The sequence below is a fragment of the Eurosta solidaginis genome, chromosome 2 (genome assembly GCF_040869045.1).
Source record: "Eurosta solidaginis isolate ZX-2024a chromosome 2, ASM4086904v1, whole genome shotgun sequence".
Lineage (NCBI taxonomy): Eukaryota > Metazoa > Arthropoda > Insecta > Diptera > Tephritidae > Eurosta > Eurosta solidaginis.
Window position 1 is genome coordinate 188407109 of NC_090320.1, and position 5996 is coordinate 188413104.

Here is a 5996-nt window from a genome sequence, read left to right on the forward strand (position 1 = left end):
GAGGTGCATCCCGAGCTCTTTGATAAGCGCAGTCCATATTACAAATTAGCTGGAAGGAAGGCCACGATATGGGAGCACATTGGCCAGCAGATGAATGCAAGTGGTGAGTACAAGTTGTTTTAGTTAATTCAGTGATATAATGGGTAATATTCGAGGACATGGGTGGACTGCCCATACACGTCCAATAAAAAAAACGCGTTTTCAACAAAATTATGAAAAACGCAGCAGCCACATGAAAACTTGCAACTGTTTTTGCAAATGCCTCTTAACCCAAATTTTCCGCTTTTGGATTTTTGGTACAGAATTCAAAACACGTCCTTTGATATCACTCCCGACATTTTTGGGCATGGTTTAGCAGTCGACCATTGCTCTAGAATATTACCATAAAATGATTTTTAAATTAATTATTTTAAATTTTTTTTCAGGTGATGCATGCATGCGTAGGTGGACATGCCTCCGTGACAGGTATGGCCGGGAATTACGGAAATCTACAGCAGCATCGGGCAGTGGTGCGCAGTACCACCGACAATGGTACCTGCTGTATTCGTTGGGTTTTTAAAAAATCACGTTGTTCCCCGACCGTAAGTAGAACACAAATTGTATATAAAGATATTTATGTTGTCTTATGTACAAACATATATTTAATGTAGGGTACGGACTTCACAAAACGTGTGTCTGGAACCACGAATTTCCACGCAGTCATCTTCCGTTTCCCAGCCTCTCATGTCCCCACCAATTCCAGCACCTGTACCATCTAGCTCTCCTACGGTAGTCGACTTGACACATTCACCATCATCGCCGCAAATTTTTGAGACAGCGCCATATGCCTGCGCCACCGGAGATATGCCCATTATTTCCCCATCGCAACAATTTAGCCCTCAGTGTATAGATTTGTCTATGTCTTCATCGTTACAAGGCGGACAAGATTCAACGCCATCTCAGGCAATTCCACAAAAGCGGAAGTCGACTGCGAGAAAGCGCGGAAATAATGCTGATGTCGCCAACAGCATGTGTGAGGATATTGAGTTATTTAAAAAAAAGTGCCTCCAAGTGGAAGAAACAGACAACCCAGCTGTGAATTCGTTTGGAAAATTGATAGCATCTATGGTTTCGTAAATGACACCTGCGAAACAGTCCCGGGCAATGCAAAAGATTATGGAGGTGGCATTCCAGGTTAAGCAGGAACCGGAATAGCCGTTTTGTATATACCTTTTCCCATGTTGAATGAATGAATGAACGAATAAATTTTAATTGATTTTTTACTTTTTTTTTTAAATTTATATATATACTGAATTTTCGCTTCCTTTTACATGTCTGAATTTATTATTTATAAGTGATTATTATACATGAATTTATTTTTTCATTTTATAACTCTGAATTTATTATTGATAAGTGATGTTTATACATGAATTTTTGTTGCGTTTTATAAGACTGAATTTATTGATAAGAAATTGTTATACATGAATTTTTGACTCGTTTTAAAGTCAATAATAAAATAAATGAATATTACAAACGAGTTTTTGTTCCATTTTATAAGTCTAGTTTTTTCTTCAGATTATAACTTGAAAGATAACTTTTAAACGAAAAGCAAAAGGTTTAGATTTTGCTTACACTAATATTGCTTCAAACTTACAGCTATAAACGCGAAAATGGCAGAGGCAACTGTTAAAGTTATTGCTTTTCTTTTATTAATTTTCCCTGACTTTACAAAACCCTTAAATGAATTATATAACTTAAATGAATTATATGACTTAAAATATATGAATTCCAGAAACATTTTCACGATCCGGGGCCTGGTTAGACATTCAGGGTACCAATACACTTATACATATGGACCACTTGTGGCTAGTTCGATGGCATCTTGGAATGGCACAGCTCCCTCATTTACGAAATACTCTGCAAGCCGATCACGGAGGCTAAATGCATTAGCAGGACCTCTACGTACTGCAGATCGGAGTGGTGGTAAAGAGCGCTGACTTTCTATTTCGCGACGCCATTCTCCTTCCAGCATTAAATTGCCTTCAAATCTGTCAACATAATTTTCTGGGCAGTACCAGCGGCTTTGATCATTCAGCATGATAAAATTATGTAAGGCAAGGCATGCCAAAACTATTTTCTCACAATTTTCAGGGGCACATTCAATTGTTGTTCGCAGTATTCTCCACCATGCCGCTGCTATTCAAAATGCGTTCTCTATTACCCTTCGACCCCTTGAAAGCCGGTAATTAAAAATGCGCTAAGATCTGTTTAAATTGGAGCCAGGGTATGGCCGCATCAAATTGGGTCTTAGTGGAAATGCAGCATCGCCTACGAAATAGTGAGGGAAAGGCTCAAGCGGTTGTCTTGATATTGGTGCGGGGGGCGGAAGTGGCAAAGTGTCTTGCATTAATGACTGTCCAAAGGGTGAAAGTTGAAAAATTCCTATAAGAAATAATAATTTATGAATAAGCACTTAAAATGTATGTACATTGATATGCATGTTTGTACATATTATAAATTATATAACAGCTATTACCTCCGTCACTTTGGCTGCCATAGCTTCCGATGCTCACTGTAGTGAAGGTATACTTCGCGTCGCAAGTCGCCATCAGGACAATACTAAAAAACTTCTTATAATTGAAATACAGAGAACCTGAACTGGCCGGACACTTGATAGCAATATGCTTGCCATCAACTGCACCAACAGAGTTTGGTAAGTTCCACGTATTGAAAAAGTCATTAGCAATGTCCTTGTACTGCGACTCTGTAGGTTCACTGACGTAGACTGGTGAAAGAAGTCGCCAGATCACTTCACAGGTTTCCAATATAATTTTGCGCACTGTTGTTTTACAAAGTTTGTAGCTCCATGCAATGCTTTGAATAGATACTCCTTGTGACAAATATCTTAACGTTCAATATGAAATAAATATAAATATACAATCACACATTAAATAGCGATAAGGTAATTGTGCAGTTTAGGGGCCCCACCCTAAAATTGGGCCTTTATTTTTGAGTGAGGTATAAAAAGACGCGTATTCACATCTAGATCAAGAATCCGAAAGCGGAAGTTAACTTTTTTTACCCGTTCAAAAGATATTAACGAAAAACCGAAAAAAGACCTGCAGGTATTTCCGAAACCGGGGGTGGGATCCATAGTATTTTTGCACAGAACACCTTTCTGCGTTGGCGGCCTTGGCCGCGCTTATGAAAAATAACCCTGGGCTACGCCATGCCAAGTCCGGGTGTGTGGTATAACCGTGGCTACCGCCACGGTGATGCACAATTATTTTTTGTGGGTACAAACACAACGACAACCACATGAAAATCGCCAACTTCAACTGCAAATATCTCCGGACAGAGATCAAATTTTTCTTTTCCGCCTTCGGATTATTGTTCTCGAGATTTATACGCGTCTTTTGATAGCTCACTCGAAAATCTTGGCCCAACTTTAGGGTGGGGCCCCTAAACTGCACTACTACCAGCGATAATATACTTACAGCAATACCAAAGAAAGGCTTTCTTCAGGATCAATCCTTTGGTTTGGTTTCCGCAGGGAACTGCTGACCAAATTTAAAAGTAATTCAAACACATCAGGGGTCATTCTTGTATGGGAAAAGACCTCCGAAGGCTCCAAGGTTTTTATTTGGCGAAACACTTGCAGTTGGTAACCACTTGTGGCCCAATTTTGATTGATTGGACGCACAGCATATCGTCTTTGCCTTTTGTTGCTATTGTTGTACTCTTCATACAATTTGTATAGCTCACATAACTCCATAAATAAATCACTTATTTCTTTGTTTTCACTGTCCATTTTCACAATTTATCTTCACTTTCGTTTTTAGTAAAACTTTCATCAACGCAAATTTTGCTTGTCAAATGTAAATAAAAGAAAACAGCTGATTTCTGCGTTGCCGCTACGGGCATAAAGCTGGAGACATTGGTGCTTTATCGGTAACCGTATCGGTAACCTTTTAACAGCTGATTCGACCAACCTTATGAGAATCAATGCAATCGATTATTGGTGCCGCTAAGGTCATAACCGTATCGTAGCCAACCAATTGGGTTTTGGTTTACCGTCGTAACGATAAACAGCTGATTACGTTAGGGATACGGATACAGCGATACGACATACGGCACCAATGACTCCGGCTTAAATTTCGCTCAAATGTGTATACGTACGGCCTACGTATACGTACGTTATACACGTTGGTGGGTAATTACGGCTTTAGTATTTACAATCCACTCAGATATTTGATGTTCATAACACTATAGCATAGAGTTTCGTGTCTCCGCTATTAAGCACAACTCGTTTTGTAGCGAGTTATTTAACCACTGCCGCGAGTCTTCAATAATTGCCGCTAGATGGGTCAACTCTTCTTTAACCAAATCTCGTTAAGACCATTATATCTTCGACACTAACTGTTTTATATATATATAATATTTGCGTATGTATAGGTAATATGTTCCAGATTTCATATCATCTAATGTTCGCGACATTCCTCTTTAAATGTAACCTTGATGAATATGTATGAGAGCAGAGGTTGGGTATACAATGCTCGGTTTCGCCCGAAGTTAGACCTCCTTACTTGTTTTCTATTTTTTTTTAAAAAGCTCGTATTTATATATACATACGCGGTCGTATCTTATTTAATAATCTTAATGGGAGAAATGTTTATACTGATGGTTAAATTCACAAAGTAATCGTTTTAGAAAAGCGTAAAACACGTTTAGTTTGAATGATAAAAAATTCTGTAAATGGAATTTGAACTTACACTTTCGAAACTTTTGAGACCTCATTTTACTTGGTTGTTGGGTTAGATTTTACATAAAAATACCTTAATTTCATATAATAGTTTTAAATGTTTGCTTTCAACTCATCCGCATTTTTTAAACGATAACTACTATAATCCCTCATTTTATCACTCTATGTGAACACATAAGAAACCCTCAGCTAAATTGCATTTCAAATAAATCATGTAAAGGTGTCTGAGTTTGGGTGAAACCGAACATTATATACTCAGCGTGAGCTTCAATTGTACATTTCATTTCCGATAAATTACTTTTCTACATAAACGTGGCACCGCCCGTTAAAAAAAAAATGCCTCCTCATTTCCTCTTACAATAAAACTTGTAAACTATTTTTTGCTAAGTTATAGCTTATTATTCTAGTCTACGACCCTTTTAAATTTGTTTTATATCTACGCTGCCGTGGTCTTTAACCCATCCCGTCCATTTTTACTAGAAATATTTTCTGCTATAAGGAAAATACGTGTACACAATTTCATTACGATATGTTAATTTTTCTTCGAGTTATGGCTCCCGAAACATAGAAAATTACTTAGTCATAAAAGGGGCGGTGTCACACCCATTTTCAAAAATTTTAGTGCTTTCCAATTTAAAGATATAATCAATTTAGAAAGTAAAATTCTATTGATACAAAGCTCTTTTTCGCTAAGATATAGCTTATTATTTTCATCTACGACCCTTTTAAACAGCTTTTATATAAAAAGTGGGCGTGGTCTTTAACGGATCTCGTCCATTTTTTCTAGAAATATTTCCTGCTATAGGTTAAATATGTGTACCAAATTTTATTACGATCCGTTAACTTTTCTTCGAGATATGGCTCCCGAAACATAGACAATTAGTCATAAAAGGGGCGGTGCCACGCCCATTTTTTTAAATTTGGAAAATGAAATACCATTGATATAAAGCTCTTTTTTGCAAAGATATAGCTTATTTTATTCGTGTACAACCGTTTTAAAAATCTTTTATATAAAAGTGGGCGTGGTCCTTAGCCGATTTCGTTAATGGTGGTAGGATCGCTTAGTAATACTAATATTCGTCACACTGCCCTCCACCTAAGTCGGATCGTCCCGATCAGACAAATTTTCCCGATCTAACCGCTGCTAGCCTCTACAAATGAATCACCTTTCTATTCGGTGGTTTCCCAACGGTTTGTATACGGTAGATGGCATCACTGATCCGCTTCACAACTTTGTACGGGCCTTCCCCACTGC

General features: G+C 37.8%; 1 pseudogene; it reads right to left on the reverse strand.

Annotated features, from left to right (window-relative positions):
• Positions 1–1628: 1628 nt before the first annotated feature.
• On the reverse strand, positions 1629–3580 carry LOC137242491 (uncharacterized; annotated as a pseudogene).
• Between the last annotated feature and the right edge of the window lie 2416 nt (positions 3581–5996).